The sequence below is a fragment of the Herpailurus yagouaroundi genome, unplaced genomic scaffold (assembly GCF_014898765.1).
Source record: "Herpailurus yagouaroundi ecotype Mexico unplaced genomic scaffold, PumYag 216, whole genome shotgun sequence".
Classification (NCBI taxonomy): Eukaryota; Metazoa; Chordata; class Mammalia; order Carnivora; family Felidae; genus Herpailurus; species Herpailurus yagouaroundi.
In genome coordinates, this window is record NW_024412447.1 from 15,853,775 (window position 1) to 15,871,347 (window position 17,573).

At 41.9% G+C, this 17,573-nt stretch overlaps 1 non-coding gene and 1 pseudogene across 1 annotated transcript; both read left to right on the plus strand.

Annotated features, from left to right (window-relative positions):
• Positions 1 to 7,376: 7,376 nt before the first annotated feature.
• On the plus strand, positions 7,377 to 13,379 carry LOC121017458 (60S ribosomal protein L9-like; annotated as a pseudogene).
• On the plus strand, positions 8,709 to 8,812 carry LOC121017850 (U6 spliceosomal RNA). The gene has a single exon (XR_005784922.1). It is a non-coding gene; the product is annotated as a U6 spliceosomal RNA (small nuclear RNA).
• Positions 13,380 to 17,573: the final 4,194 nt, after the last annotated feature.

Below are 17,573 nucleotides of genomic sequence, written 5' to 3' on the forward strand. Positions count from 1 at the left end.
ACTGGGGATTCATTCAGTCTACTACATTTTGTTGTCTGGCTCTCAAGGATTAATGTCCATCCCACATGCAAAACATTCATTCACTCCATTCTATGTTCCCCCAAAGTCTCAACCCCTTATAGCCTCAATGCAAGTTCTAAATCTTATCAGCTCAGAAGTCTCATATCTCATTACCTAAGTCATCTAAATTAGATACGGTGAGACTGGGTCTGATCCATCCTGGGGCAAAATTCCTCTCTATCCATGAATCTGTGAATCTCTTAGATTGTGGTTTGGATTAGAGTTCACACATACAAACTCAAGAAACAAATAATCTAATCCCAGAATATAACGCTTGTTTAAGCACAAGATAATACTTAGAGGCATTTCAATTTGAAAAGGAAGAAAATGGAAGGGAAAAAGGAATCACTAGTTCCAAGCAACTTTGAAATCCAACCCAGAACACTCCATTAGGTTTCAAGGCCTGCGAATATACATTTTCCCTGGTCTCTGAAAGTACGGTGTTCCTATGAAACTTTTCATAAGCCAAATGCTATAAAGTGATAAAGCAATTACCATTAATTTATATGGAAAACTTTTAATCATTCCCAGGCCCACCAAAATAACCTCTCCTAGGCTATTCTGATACCTTACCACGTATCTTGCTACTGGATGCCCAAAATAAATGAAGGCAAAGCACAGATGCTCATAGACACAGTTCAAAGCTATGGCGGCTCGATGCTGAGATGCTGAGTGTAGTTCTCGGGGAAGGAGCTTGGTGATGCCACTCTCACTGCTCTGGGTACGTGCTACCTCTGTAATGCTCACAGCAAAACAAAATGCTAATTTTGCTTTTTTTTTTTTTTTTTTGTCTTCTTGAAAGCAAAAATCTTTGGATTTCTTTTGGTTAGTGAAAACAGGTACTAAAGTAGGTCTTCCATAAAAGAGAAGTTGGATACAGGGGTGCCCGGGTGACTCGGTTAAGCTTCTGACTCTTGATCTCAGCTCAGGTCACCATCTCACAGTTCTTGAGTTTGAGCCCCGAGTCAGGCTCTGTGCTGACAGCGAGGAGCCTGCGTGGGATTCTCTGTCTCCTTCTCTCCCTGCCCTTCCTTCCCCCAATCGCTCTCTCCCTCAAAAGAAATAAACTTAAAAGTGAAGTGGCATAAGGCAAACTTCTGAAAAGCAGGGGATCCCTGTAATCCTCTCTGCCCTTAAGCTCTGTGCCCTGGGCCTGTACCACCACCTGCGGAATGACCGTTCCTTTTTCTTGAAGGGTAGCGCATCTTTACCATTGAGTAACATGTAAATATATGACCCTGTTTCCTGTTTGAGGAAAATCAGAAAGCCTTCCTTAATTTCATTTTCTCTCTTTTCCTTTTAGGCCTCGCTAGCAGTGTTTTTGCTGATGTAACATTCTCAAGAGCTTTGTATATGTCAGGGGAGTTCACTTCATGAGACAAGGGATTTCTCTACAGATCTTTCCTAGATAATCACATCTCTATTCCTGACTTCTGCTGAGATATCTGAGGGGATCTGGGAATCATGTGCCAGATCTCTTCAAAGAGCACTCTTAACACCAGAGTGCTCTGGTCTTTTGATCTCCAGGCACCAGCAAAAGGTTCAGCCACACCGTAGGTTTTCTCCCTAAAGCATGCTTGCCTGACAGTGAATCTTCTAATTTCAGAATCTTTTGCAATCTAGATAGACTGAGAATTTCCCAAATTATCAAGTTCCTTTTTGCTTAACAGTTCTTTTTTTTTTTTTTAAGGTTATTTATTTTGAGAAATTGTGAGCAGGGGAGGGGCAGAGAGAGAGGGAGAGAAAGAATCCCAAATAGACTTTACACTGTCAGTGCAGAGCCCGGTGCAGGCCTTGAACTCACAGACCATGAGATCATGATCTGAGCTGAAGTCGGCTGCTTAACCCATTGAGCCACCCAGATGCCCCTGCTTAACAGTTCTTACCTCAATTTATCTCTCTTGCATTCTATACTCTTAGCTTCCAGGAATGCTGAGAAAGCAAGTTCCTTGCAAAAGGGAAAGAGGTTGTCTTACTGGCTCTTACGCTAAACTTTAATCATCCCTTGTGGATGGGGGCAGGCCCCACATCACTGAGCCTGTTGTCTTCTGAACAAAATCCAGGTCTACAAGGAAGAAAAGAAGGGAGCAATGGCTGTGGGTTTAGCAGCCACTGATGTCCAGAACATATGATTACTGTTCTTTTGAACCAAGATTGCATTGACATCTACCACAAAGCAGGTAGACTCAAAGTCAAAACTCCAGAGTTATGTTCTACATGAGCACTGTGGAACTATGTCTCCTGTATTCTGTAATTATTTGAAAAAGTACAAACTAAAATTTTCCCTTGTAGAATTCATCCAAAGTTGGCTTGGTTCTCTGACTCCTGCAAGTTTGATCAGGATTTTATCTATTTTTCTCCTCTGAAATCACCAATAAAAATGATGAAGAAAGTAATGCAGATGACTGAAGCCCTATGGCATATAATCTGAGAACTTTTTCCAGCTTACTTTTTTTAAGTGTTTATTTGTTTTTGAGAGAGAGAGAGAGAGAAAGTTCAAGCAGTAGCAGCTTGACAGACAGAGGGAGATAGAGAGAATCCCAAGCAGGTTCTATGCTGTCAGCACAAAGCCCAACACGGGCCTCTATCCCACAAACTGTGAGATCAGTAATGCTGTCATCTGTTCTAGATTTTTCAAATATCTTACTGAAATCCAGATAGCCTTTGTTAGAGCATTCCCTCACCCAGGTCTAAAAGGGATTAAGAACGTTATCAAAATTCTGATAAAAAACTTTATCAAAAAGGGAGATGAAGTTATTTTTATAGGATTTGTATTTAGGTGAAACTATATTGGGTCCCAGTATCTATCAATTCTTTTTCTTTTTTCTTTAAAAAATTATGTAATGTTTATTTTTGAGAGAGAGACAGAGCGCAAGTGGGGGAGGGACAGAGAGAGAGGGAGACACAATCTGAAGCAGGCTCCAGGCTCTGGGCTGTCAGCACAAAGCCCAATGCAGGGCTCGAACTCAAGCTGTGAGATCATGACCTGAGCTGAATGCTTAACCGACTGAGCCATCCAGGTTCCCCTATCAATTCTTTTTCTAAATGCACATTCTCCACTCCTTTTACTCATTCATTCCTTTATTTTTTTAAATAATAGCACTATTGAGTTATAATTCATATGCCATGAGACACACTTTTAAAGTGTTCGGTTTAATGGCTTTTAGTATGTTGGTAGAGTTGTGCAATAATCACCATAATCAATTTTAGAACATTTCATCACCTCAAAAGGAAGCCCACCAGAAACTTTTGTGCTTCAAAGGAAAAGAAAAGACATTCATAAATGGGAGAAAATATTTGTAAATCATATACCTGACAAGGGTCTAGTATCCAGAATATAAAATGAACTTTTACAATTCAACAATAAGTTGAATTTTATTTTAATTTTATCTATTTGAATTAAAAATGGGCAAAGTATCTGAAGAGATATTTCTCCAAAGGAGATACAAAAATGGCCAATAAGCACACTAAGCAATATTGAACATCATTAATCATTAGGGAAATACAAATCAAAACCAAAATGAAAGATCACTTCATGTGCACTAGGATGTGAGTTACTTTTTGTATTTAGTATTAAGGAAAAGGTCCAACTTCATTCTTTCCCATATGGAAATCTATGTGTCTGAGCACCATTTGTTGAAAAGACAATTCATACCCAATTGAATTATCTTGGTACGCTGGTCAAAAAATAGTTGACCAGGGGTGGCTGGGTGGCTCAGTCAGTTAAACGTCTGATGCGGGCTATGATCTCACAGTTTGTGGAACTGAACCCCTTGGGCTCTGTGCTGACAGCGTGGAGCCTGCTTGGGATTCTCTCTGCCCTTCCCCCACTCATGTGCACTCTTCCTCTCTACCTCAAAAATAAATAAATAAAAACTTAAAGACAGTTGACCAATACAGGGGATGAATTGTATGATATGTGAATTATACCTCAAAAAAACTGACACCCCTCCAAAATAATCAACTATTATTTCTAACAAATAAGTATTGTATGGAAACCAATTTGACAATAAATTCATATTAAAAAAAATAAGTATTTTCTACATGGACCAGATATTGCACTCAATGTTTTAAGTTTATTTAGAGCTTGTGGAACTCATCTTCTTCCCTTTCTCGAAAATTTTCTGTTTCTTCCAGTCTCACCAGCATCCTGCTATCAGCCACCACATCACCCACAGAAATTCTACAAACTCACCTTGTTCTCAGTAACACCAATCTCTTACCAACTCCTGTTGCATCTGAATGTGCAAGATTGGGCCTAAAAGCTTAGCCAAATGTTCAGTTTTTCACTTATTTTTGCTCAACTTTCCCTCCCCTCCCCATGGCACCTAGACCAAAGCTTTCACACTTTCTTCAACCTCCTAACCTGATCTGAGCATTTCCCCCAAGCCCCTGGAAACCATTAATCTACTTTCTGTCTTTATTGGCTTGTCTACTGAATATTTCATATACATGGAATCATATCATATGTGGCTTTTTGCGCCTGTCTTTTTTCACTTAGCATAATGTTTTCAAGGTTCATCCACATTGTAGCATCTATCAGAATTTCATTCCTTTTGATGACTGAATAATACTCAATTTTATGATATAAAACATTTTGTTTAACCATTAATGATAAACATATGGGTTGTTTCCACCCTTTGGCCATTATGAATAGTGCCACTGAGAACATTCATGTACGGGGTATCTGGGTGGCTCAGCCAGTTAAGCATCCAACTTCAGCTCAGGTCATGATTACATGGTTTGTGGCTTTGAGCCCCACATTGGACTCTGTGTTAACAGCTCAGAGCCTGCTTCAGATTCTGTGTCTTCCTCTCTCTCTCCCTCCCCCACCCCTGCTTAAGTTCTGTCTGTCTCTCAAAAATAAATAAACATTAAAAAAAATTTTTTTAAAAAGAACATTCGTGCACAAGTTTAACAAAAACCTCTTAATAACTAAATCCCTCAGTCCTTATCCTACTTGACCTCTCTGAGATTCTAGACAGTGTTGACCATTCCTTCAAGAAATCCCCCCTTTTTAAATTAACCATAATATGTCACAGTTCTGAAAGTAATATTAACATATTAAAAGGATTGTACACTATGACCAAGAGAGATTTCCCCTAGAAGGCAAGGCTGGTTCAACATACAAAAATTAATCAGTGTGATATACCACATTAACTGAATGAAGGAAAGAAACCCCATATGATTATTTCAATAGATTCAGAGAAAGCACTTGAAAAAACTCAACAAACTAGAAATAGAAGGAAACTAACTCAACATAATACAAGCCATATATGAAAAACCTACAGCAAACATCATATGCAGAGGTAAAAGGATGGAAAGCTTTCCCTCTAAGATCAGGAGCAAGAAAAGGATGCCCACTTCTTCAACATAGTCCTAGAAGTCCTACCTAGAGTCATCAGGCAGGAAAAAGAAATAAAGAGCTTCCAAATTGGAAAAGAAGACATAAAATTATTTCTATTCACAGACAATATTGCCATATACGCAGAAGATCCTAAAGATTTCATTAAAAAACTATTAGAACTTGGGGTGCCTGCGTGGCTTAGTCGGTTAAGCGTCCGACTTTGGCTCAGGTCATGATCTCACGGTCCGTGAGTTCGAGCCCTGTGTCGGGCTCTGTGCTGACAGCTCAGAGCCTGGAGCCTGCTTCAGATTCTGTGTCTCCCTCTCTCTCTGACCCTCCCCCATTCATGCTCTGTCTCTCTCTGTCTCAAAAATAAATAAACATTAAAAAAAATTAAAAAAAACTATTAGAACTAATAAATGCAGGAAATTAGCAAGATATGAGGTAACACACAAATACCAACTGCAGTCCTACACACTAACACTGAACCATCCAAAAAATAAATTAAGAAAATTTTATTTACAACAGCATCAAAAAGAATAAAATACATATGAATTAACTTAGCCAAAGAGGTGAAAGATTTATACAATTATAACTACAAAACACTGCTGAAAGAAATTGAAGAAGACATTATAAAATGGAATGACATCCCAAGTTCATGGACACTTAGTGATCTACATGTTTAATGCAATTTTTAAGTCGAAATCCAAATCGTGTTTTTAGAAAAATAGAAAAACTCATCCTAAAATGCGTATGGAATCATAAGAGACCCCAAATAACCAAGACAATTGTGGGGGGGAAAAAAGTTGGGGTCTCATATTTCCTGATTTCAAAACCTACAGCAAAGCTATAGTAGTCAAACCAGTGTGAGGACACCTGGGTGGCTCAGTCAGTTAAGCATCCAACTTCAGCTCATGATCTCACCATTGTGGGTTTGAGACCCATGTTGGGCTCTGTGCTGACAGCTCGAAGCCTGGATCCTGCTTCAGATTCTATGTCTCCCTGTCTCTCTGCTCCTCCCCTGCTCATACTCTCTCTCAAAAATAAAAAAAAGCATTAAAAAAAAAAAAAACCCGGTGTGATAGTGGCATAAAGACAGACATATAGAGTAACAGAACAGAGTTCAGAAACAAACTCTCACATATATGGCCCAACGATTTTCAAAAAGGTGCCAAAACCATTCAGTGGGGAAAAATAGTCTTCACCAAATGGTGCTGAGAAAACTGAATATCCATGTGCAAAAGAATGAAATTGGACCCTTACTGAATACCATGTACAGAATGAACTAAAATGGATCTATGACCTAAATATAAGACCCAGAACCCTTGGAAGAAAACATAGGGTAAAAGCTACAGGACATTGGATTTGGCAATGATTTCTTGGATATGATGCCAAAGGGAAAAAAATAGATTGACTTAATAAAAATTTAAGAATTTTGTGCACCAAAAGACACTAGCAACAGAGTAAAAAGCAACCCACAGAATGGGAGAAAATATTTGCAAATCATGTATCTGTTAAGAAAATAATATCCAGAGGCTATAGTTAACTCCAATTCAACCACAAGAAAACAAACAGCCTGATTCAAAAATGGGCAAAGTCCTTGAACAGACATTTATCCAAGTAAGATATACAAATGGCCAATAAGCACATAAAAACATGTTTAGTATCACTAATCAACAGGGAAATGCAAATCAAAACTACAATGAGGTGGGGGGCACTTGGGTGGCTCAGTCTATTAAGCATCCAACTCTGGATTTCAGCTCAAGTCGTGGTCTCACAGTTTGTGAGATCAAGCCCATGTTGGGCTCTGTGCTGAACTTTCTTGGGATTCTCTCTCTCTCTCTCTTTCTGCCCCTCCCCAACTCGTGTGCATGTCCATGCACATGTGCTCCTCCTCTCTATCTCTCAAAAATAAATAAATAATCATTTAAAAAAACCTGCAATTGAATATCACCTCACACCCAGTAGGATGGCTACTATCAAAACCTATAAAATAGCTAGTGTTGACAATAATGTGGAAAAGTTGAAGGCACTTCGGTACTGTTGGGAATGTAGAAGGACATTAGTCACTGGATTTAGGGCCTATCCTAATCCAATATGACCTCATCTTAACTAATTATATCTGTAAAGACCCTGTGTCCAAATAGAGCCATTCCTATGGGTTAAATTGTGTCACCCCCCAAAAAATTGAGGAGAAAAATCATTGAAGCAAAAAGTTGATTCTTTGAAAAGATTGACAATATTGATACACTTTCAGCAAGACTATCCTAGTCTGGTCAGGTTGTTAGAACAAAACACCACAGAGTGGATAGCTTATATAAAACAAATCTGTTTCTCATAGCTCTGAAGATTGGATGTTCAAGATCAGGGTGCCAGCATGGTCAGATGAGGGCCCTCTTCTGGGTCACAGGTTTTTCATTGTATCCTTGCATGGTAGCAGGGGTGAGGTTGCTTTCTGAAGCCTCTTATATAAGGGCTCTAATCTCATGAATAAAGACTCTGCCCTCATGACCTAATCACCCCCAAAGGCCCCACCTCCTAATACCATCACATTGAGCATTAGGATTTACCATATGAATTTTGAGGGAACACAAATTTTTAGACCATGGCATAGACTTACACAGAAAAACAAGATATAAGTAACTAAGATCAGAAGTGAAAATGGGAACATTATTACTAAGCTTATAGAGATAAAAAGGATTATAAGAGAATACTATAAACAGTTGTGCACCAACAAATTAAATAACCCAGAAGACACGGACAAATTCCTTGTAACATGCAAATGACCTGAAGTGACTCAAGAAGAAATGGGAAATCTGAACACACCTATAGCAAAAGATTGAATCAGTAACCAAAAAGCTCCCAACAATGAAAAGTCCAGCACCAGATGGCTTCACAGGTGAATTCTACCAAATATTTAAAGAATTAACACCAATCTTTCTCAAATTCTTCCAAAAAATTGAAGAGGAGGAGACAGTTCCTAACTCACCCCATGAGGTCAGCATTACCCTAATGAAGACATCACAAGAAGATTACAGATCAATGTCCCTTATGAATATAGATGCAAAGATTCTTGACAAGATATTAGCAAATTGAATCCAACAACACATTAAGAGAATTATTCACCATGACCAAGTAAGATTTAGCCCAGAAATGCAAGGGTGTGATTCATCGTAAGAAAATCAATCAATGTGATACATCACATTAATAGAATGAAGACAAAAGCATATGATCATCTTAATTGGAGCAGAAAAGGCATTTGACAATATCCAACATTGTTTTATGATAAAAACTCTCAGAAAAATCATGTTTGCTTTGACAAGTAAAATTGGAATGATATAGGGAAGCTAAACATGGCCCCTGTGCAAGGATGGCACGCAAATTTGTGAAGCGTCCCATATTTTTGTCAACTATACTTTGATTTAAAAAAAAAAACAAACTCTCGGGACACCTGGGTGGCTCAGTCGGTTAAGTGTCCAACTTCAGCTCAGGTCATGATCTCATGGTTTGTGGGTTCAAGCCCCACATTGGGCTGTGTGCTGACAGCTCAGAGCCTTTAGCCTGCTTCAGATTGTGTTTCCCTCTCTCTCTGCCCTCCCCTGTTTGCACTCTGTTTCTCTCTCTCTCAAAAATAAATAAACATTAAAAAAAAAACACCCCTCAGGTGGGGCGCCTGGGTGGCTCAGTCAGTTGAGTGTTCGACTCTTGATTTCATCTCTGGTCATGATCCCAGGTTCTGGGATTGAGCCCGGCATCAGGCTCTGTGCTGAGTGTGGAGCCTGCTTGAGATTTTCTCTCTCTCTCTCTCTCTCTCTCTCTTTCTCTCTCTCTCTCTCCCTTTGTCTCTATCTCTTCCCCTTGGCTCCTCCCCTGCTCACGTGTGCACACATGCACACTCCCTCTCTCTCAAATCAAATTATAAATAAATAAATAAATAAATAAATAACTCAAAAGTAGGAATAAAGGGAAATTTCCTAAACATAATAAAAGGCATGTATTTATTTATACAATTACGATAATCTTTTTTATCGGTATCATAATACATTGGCTTATTAATAACTAGGGCGTTCTGCATATACAATATCTCATTATGGACAAGAAAATTTTAATGTTGATTATTTGCTAGATAAAGGGCATTTATGAAAAACCCACAGTAAACATCATATTCACAGACTGAAAGCCTTTCCCTTAAGATAAGGAACAAGACAAGGATGCCTGCTTTTACTGCTGCTATTCAATATTGTAGCCAGTGCAATTAGATAAGAGAAAGAAATAAAAGACCTCCAAACTGGAAAGAGATAAAACTATGTCTGTTCATGGATGGCAGGATTCTGTATTTAGAAAATCCCAAAGAATCCACGAGAAAGCTGCTAGAGTGATAGTGTGTTACACCAACCCTAGAAAACTAATACAGTCACATTCTGAAGTTCTGGGTGAACATGAATTTGAAGTGGGGAGAGGCACATTCAACCCACTACACTGGGCTTTCAGATTCCTTTACTGACATTTATTCCTTTATTCCTTTTTTTTTTAAGTTTATTTATTTAAAGAGAGTGAGCGGGGGATGGGCAGAGAGAGAGAGAGAGAGAGAGAGAGAGAATACCAAGCAGGCTCCTCACTGTCAGTGCAGAGCCCAATGTGGGGCTCGATCAAAACAATGAATGAGACCATGATCTGAGCCAAGACCAGAAATCTGATGCTTAATTGACTGAGCCACCCAGGGGCCCCTATTCTTCCATTTCTAATCTGAAGATCACTTTCCCAGACAGCTGAGGTGTAAGACAAGCTGCAGGCAGCCAGTCACTATGTTCTTGTTCCAAACACAACTTCAAAGCCTCTTATGATCACGTTAGCCTGTTTTTGTGTTTCCCCCTCTTGTCTTCTTATTGTAAACCAGGTCTCCACACGGCACTGGACCTGTTTGCCTTGTTTTCTGTTTCCCATCTGCTCCAGTTCAGCCAGAACGACTCCCCCTCCCCCACTCATTTGACATTACCCAGTAGAATTTGGATTTTGAGGTTTCCAGAGCCACCCTCCTCCTTAGAGCATCTACTGAACTCCGTGAGTTCAGCCACTCACTTCTGGATCATGTCTTAGAGTTGTATGCTTCCTGCCCAATATTCGAGACTAGGGATTGTCATTTTTGCTAAGGAAAGGGACTGTTGTGGGAGCAGGGACCTGGTTGATCTTCCCTAAAGGTGAAATCAGGAGTGGATCAGTTTGACAAGCTCCCTCCTCAGGGTCAGGACCCAAGCAGAGCTTTCATTCGCTGCCTTAGCTGATGCCTGTCCTGTGGCTGACCTTGAAGAATGCCCTCTGCACCCTGAAGTACCCGATGGCTCCCCGAGCCAGGCTTAGAGCTGGCCTGGGCTGTTGGCAACTGCTTCATCTTCAGTCCTTGCTCTGATAAATCCTCCCTCCTCCAGACAACGGGACATTCATCTCTTTTCTCTACTCTTACCCCTTTGAAAGTCCATCTCTGGGATGTCCTCAAGCATCCTTCCTATCGGCAGAGCAGCTCTGCAGTCTGGAAATGGGAGAGGAGGCAGCCCTGACCCATCTCCCTGACGTTTGCTCCTCAAAGGTGAACTCAGACCCCACAGCAGGCAGAGCCTGGAGATCAAGGGCCTGGATAGCGAGAACTTCAATACAAGTTCAAAACTTCCTCAGGGGCGCCTGGGTGGCGCAGTTGGTTAGGCGTCCGACTTCAGCCAGGTCACGATCTCGTGGTCCGTGAGTTCGAGCCCCGCGTCAGGCTCCGGGCTGATGGCTCGGAGCATGCAGCCTGTTTCCGATTCTGTGTCTCCCTCTCTCTCTGCCCCTCCCCCGTTCATGCTCTGTCTCTCTCTGTGCCAAAAATAAACAAAAAACGTTGAAAAAAAATTAAAAAACAAAACAAAAAATCAACCTCCTGACTCCCTGGGTTGTTATTTTTTCCTCCTCTTCCTTTTGTTTCCCCTGGAGTGAACTCTTAAAGAAAAAACAAAACAAAACAAAAAACGCCTCTGGGCATTTTTTTTAGGGAAGGGAGGAGAAAATGTGATTCCATATTTTCCGTAATGTTCTGCTAATCTTGAAAAAAATGTATAAAGTGACAGACCTAAAAACACTGATTTCGTATTCTCAATTCACAAAGCAGGATTATAATATAGACACATTTATTTTCAAACATTAAGAGGCAAAAGCCCAGGGGTGCCTGGGTGGCTCAGTTGGTTAAGCATCCGACTTTGGCTCAGGTCATGATCTCACAGTTTGTGAGTTCAAGCCCCACACTGGGCTCTCTGTTGTCCGGGTATACCTGCTTCAGATCCTCTGTCTTTGTCTCTCTGCCCCTCACCCACTGTCTCTCTCTAAAAAATAAATAAGTATTTTTTTAAAAAGATGCAAAAGACCACATATTATATAATTCAACTTACATAAAACATCTGGAATAGACAAATCTATACAAAATCTAGACAAAAAATAGATTAACGGTTGCTTAGGACTGGATGGGAGGGATAGAAGGATAGAAAGCAAAGAGCACAGAGTTTCCTTTTGAGGTGATGAAAATGTTCCAAACTTGATTGCAATGATGGTCACACACATCTGTGAACATACTAAAAATTATTGCATTGTATACTGTAAATGAATGAATTATGTGGTGTTTGAATTCTATTTCAATAAAGCTGTTGAAAAAAATAAACATCAGGGGGTGCATGGGTGGTTCAGTTAAGCATCCGACTCTTGATTTCAGCTCAGGTCATGATCTCATGGTTCATGAGATCAAGCTCCACGCTGGGCTCTGTGCTGATAGCTCTCTTTGCTGAATCCACTGCAAGAATGGGGACCATTTATCACTAGCCAGACTGTCCACATTCCAGAAATGTTATCACTCTGAAAGACCAGGTATTGTGAAAGCCCAGAGGAATCCTGTGGAGGGACCTCATCACTTTAGAAATCAGCCTCCTTGGAAAGAAAAGCAAGAGATTCTGGGTTGACAAAGAGAAACTGGTGACAGTTCACACAGTCTGTAGTCAAATATAGCACATGATCAAGGGTGTTCCACTGGGTTTCCATTAGGAGGAGGTCTGTGTGTGCTCACTTCCCCCATTTATATCTGTATTCAGGAGGGTGGGTCTCTTGTTGAAATCTGATTTTTCACGAATGAAAAAAATCAATCTGCTGGGTAAAGTGAGGCCCGGTATTACTTGTTCAGTATCTCAAGCCCAGAAAGTTACTGGCATTGAACTTGTACCAAACTCAGCTTCTTTGCTTCAGCAAGCTACAGCAGTTAATCAATCACAGGCTATCAGAAAAATTTTAGATGTTATCTGTCTCTTAGAAAGGAACTGATTGGTGGGCTGATGAAAAGATCTGAGGTCGTTCAGCTACAGAAGCAAGAAGTTGCCAAATGAGTCCCAGGACCTATTTGAGATAATGTTTAAATGCAATAAAATTTATCTATTGGGGAGCAAAATAGGAAGTCTCAGACTTGTGCTCTGATCAGCTGAGTATCCTGTGACTTGCTTATTAAATTCAAAGCTGTGACCATACAATCTTTGCAGGGACATTTTGTGTTGCTGCACTAGACCACGAAGGGAAAGCATTAGTATTTTCCTTCTTAGACATCAGACAGTCCTTTGGATGTAGGGTAATTTGGGAAAAGGAGTGAATGTGCCATCAACAATGGTAAATGTAGTTTTGGGTGTATTACCTTGAGTAAGTCATTTTACCTCTCTGAGCCTTAATTTCCTCATCCGTGATAGAGACAGAATAGTCATTTTATAGTCTTTCAGAGCCATAAGGATCCCTTAGCAGAATGCCTGCTCACAGGATTTCTATCGTTATTGTCATCAAGTGATAGGAATCCAGTGGGCACCCACACATACCTCACCTTTGCCCCAGTGATGCTCTGTAGGCTCTCACTTGGGGGTCAGGGACCATGTGATGGTAGTCATGGGACAAGGAAGAGGGTCAGCTGCCAGTAAGTCACAGTCTGGCGAAAGCCAGACAGCCAGGACTCTAGTGCTGTCCCCTGAGTACAAATGTGCTGACAGCTGCCATCCCAGGAAGAAGGAAAAGGGAGAGGAAACGAAAGACTTGGCATCTGAACCACGCTTAGAAAGATGACCCGGAGATCAGCCCAAACAGTGCTACAGCCTCCAAGACAAGCCTGGGAAAGTATTTCTGGGCCCAAGAGGCCCATAAGCAGAAGTGTGCTGCGGGATGGGAGAAATGCCCAGAAAAGTAGCTTAAGACAGACCTACAGTCAAATAGCAAAATGACTCCATGTTTCAGATACAAAATACCGGTGAATAAAGCACACAAAGAAACAGACCCGGAAAGATCTAGTCAAGATTAAAGTAAGCGAGGCCTCTTTGTGAACCAGACACAAGCAGAAGTGGTGAATAGGGAGCCACAGGGATCTGCCCTGGGTCAAGGGCAGAGCTGGTGGCCGAGCACTTCCCTTCTGCGGGGCAGCAGGAATTGAAAGCACCCATGTGTACCAGCCCCATGGAGGGCCCTCAGGATGCCCAGTAAAGGGGAAGATGAGCAGACCCACCAGGCCGCCAAGGCCACATCTCTATTCCTAGAACGCAGCTGGGCAGTCTTGCATGTGAGCACAGGATCAAGAACCGCCTGAGGAATGGACGGCGTGGAGTTGGTTGTGAAAGTGCAAAATGGAAACAGCCTAATTGCTGCATAGGAAAAGGGCAGGGGCGCCTGGGTGGCTCAGTGCGTTAAGTGTCTGACTCTTGGTTTCTGCTCAGGTCATGATCTAGAGGTTCGTGGGACCGAACCCCTGGATGGACTCTGCACTGACAATGCAGGGTCCTGCTTAGGAGCCTGCTCTCCTCACTCTGCCCCTCCCCGGCTCATGGTCTCTGTCTCTCTCAAAATAAAAAAAAAAAAAAAAAGGAAAAGGGCAAAATCAGTGGTGGTGTATTCACACAGTGGAATCTTCTCCAGCAATTAGAATGGGTGAACTAGAGCTATGTGTATCAGTGTGGACAGTTCTGGCCAAAGCACGTGATGTGGCTATGCATGGTCCTGGGGGTGGGAAAGTAGACCCATCCCCCCAAGGAAGGATGCTGCTGTCAACGAATGGTTTTTCAGTCTACCACAGGTATTCAGAGAGAGAGGAGCAAGGTCACTTCAGACTGCGACCAGTGTCAGGGATAAATCAGGGAGATGTGAGAAGGTGACTTGACAGGGTGCTAATTTATATTAGGTGTGTCAGAGAAGAACCGGCCCCTTATTCCTCTTGTTTAAAATTATCTTCTGGGGGTGACTAACTGGCTCAGTCAGTTAAATGTCTGACTTTTGATTTCGGCTCAGGTCATGATCTCACGGTTCATGGGTTCAAGCCCCTAGTCAGGCTTTGCACTGGCAGTGCAGAGCCTGCTTGGGATTCCCTCTCTCTCTCCCTCTTTCTCTGCCCCCTCTTCTCTCTCCACCCCCAAAATAAATAAATAAACATTAACTTCGATTTCCAAACTGTTCACTGGCAGTTGAGGGGCTACATCATCTGGCGGCCAATTCAGACAAGCTCTCTGACAAATATTTGGAGGAAAGTCTCAGATATAAGAGCAGGAACTAGAAGCCAGTGCCCAAGAGAGCTGAAACTCAGTAACTTGCCTACATTTGTTAGTTAGGCTAACGTTCTCCTTCTGGCAGATGAGTCCTTAGAGTAGAAAGAGTTTGTGCACCTGTATTTGGGAACATTAAAGAGGGAGCTGGTCTCATTCCCAGATCAGGTTTAGGGGCTGGGGAGAAGAAGATTTTGAGAGTGAGGTGGGTGGGGGCAGCAAGTGAGGAAGACAAACGGGAAGGCCAGGTAGAGATGCTCCAAAAGAACAGCTATGGAGTGGCAGGTGACCCCAGGAAGAGGCAGAGCATTGGTGGAAGAATGGCTTCCAGAAAGAATGAGATGAGGACTGCTAGATCCAGAAAAATGGGGCAGGCAGAAGAGATGGCTCTTCAGTGTGGTAAAGGAGCAAGTTTATAGTGAATGGGGATGGTGAAGGTAGGAGGAGATTGTGTTCTGGATGGAATCTCAGAGGCAGTGGGGTTTCAGAAATAAAGAGTCTAGAGTGTGGTCCAGTATATGAGCAACGACGGGAAAAGAAAGGACTAGTAGATCACAGAACTGAGCCCCAGGATGGGGAGGCTACTCACAGGGACAAGAAGTAGGATGGAGAAGGGGCTGAGCCACGGGCTGAATTGCACAGTGAGTTTGTGTGCGCAGGGAGAGTCTTGGAGACCAAAGGGGTGTGAGGATAAAGCTGTCTGAATGGGGTATTAAAGAATGAGAGGGGTGCCTGGGTGGCTCAGTCGGTTAAGTGTCCAACTTCAGCTTAGGTCATGATCTCAAGGTTCATGGGTTTGAGTCCCACATTGTGCTCTCTGCTGACAGCTCAGAGCCTGGAGCCTGCTTCAGATTTTCTCTCTCTCTCTCTCTCTGCCCCTCCCCTGCTCACACTCTGTCTTGCTCTCTCTTTCAAAAATAAATTTTAAAAACCCCACAAAGACAAAAAACAAACAAAAAAATGAGAATGAAGGCAGAGGGAAGGGCATGAGCGAAGGCACAGAGTCATGCAGCAACATGCTGTGTGCAGGAATCGAGGGGCAGGAATGGGTATGATGGTTGACAAACCAAGCTTTGGGGTTTGGATTTATCCTCAAAGAGATAGGGACCTGCTCATTTCTCCTATTCCTATACTCATAATTTTGGGATGTCTCCAGATACATCTTTGGATCTGCTCTCTACCTGCCTTCATTTCTTTGGTGACCACATAAATTCTCAAAGCTGACAACTTCCAAGTTTACATCTCCAGGCTCATATATTTATACAAGGCCAAAACCTTAGGGGTGGAGGTGGGGTGGGGAGAGGAAACTGGGCCAATGGGCTTTACCCACCAGGGTCTGTTTTACAGGTTCACCTTTCATTAGTTCTGTCCTCTTCCCCATTAGACGGTAGAAAATCAATTTGTATTAAAGCTGAAGGGTAAATGAAAAATCAATTTATTAATTTTAGGAGACAATAGACCTTTAATTATTTTTTGCCTGTTTTTTCAAAAAATTTTTTTGAAAATTCGGTTTTTTTTTATTTTAAATGTTTATCTATTGATTTGTCTTATAATTGATTTATTTATTTTGAGAGAGAGAGAGAGAGAGCTGGGGAGGGACAGAGAATGAGAGAGAATCCCAAGCAGGCTCCGCACTGTCAGCACAGAGCCTGATGTGGGGCTTGAACCCACTAACTATGAGATCATGACCTGAGCCCAGATGAGGAGTCAACCAATTAACTGACTGAGCCACCCAGGTAGCCCTATTTATTGATTTTTGAGAGAGAGCAAGCACAAACAAGGGAGGGGCAGAGACAGAGAGATACAGAATCTGAAGCAGGCTCCAGGCTCTGAGTGGACAATACAGAGCTGGATGTGGAGCTGGAATGCATGAACCACAAGATCATGACCTGAGCCAAAGTCCCACACTTAACCAATTGAGCCCCCCAGGTGCCCCTATTTATTTATTTTGAGAAAGAGAACATGGAGGAGGGGCAGAGAGAGAGAGGGAGAGAGAGAATCCCAAGCAGTCTCTGCACTGGCACTGACATCGCTGAGTCTGATGCAGGGCTCAAATTCACCAAATTAGATTATGACCTAAGCTGAAGTCTGATGCCTAATTGAGCCACCCAGGCGCCTCTGCCTGTTTGATTTTAAAAAAGCATTTATCGGGGCGCCTGGGTGGTGCAGTCGGTTAGGCGTTCGACTTCAGCCAGGTCACGATCTCGCAGTCCGTGAGTTCGAGCCCCGCGTCAGGCTCCGGGCTGATGGCTCGGAGCCTGCAGCCTGTTTCCGATTCTGTGTCTCCCTGTCTCTCTGCCCCTCCCCCGTTCATGCTCTGTCTCTCTCTGTGCCAAAAATAAATAAAAAACGTTGAAAAAAAAAGCATTTATTGGTTTGATTAAAAGAATAATGTTATGTTCATTGCAGGAAATTTCAAAAAACTCAAAAAAGTATGAGAAACAAAATGGAAATTATCTATAACACCAGTAATGCTTCACATCTATCTGTATTTCTGCGGATACAATATTTTGATCATAATGTATGTACTTTTGCATCCTACTTTTCTTGTTTTTATATTGTGAGAAAAAAAAACCCTTTAAATCTTGTCAGCTCCT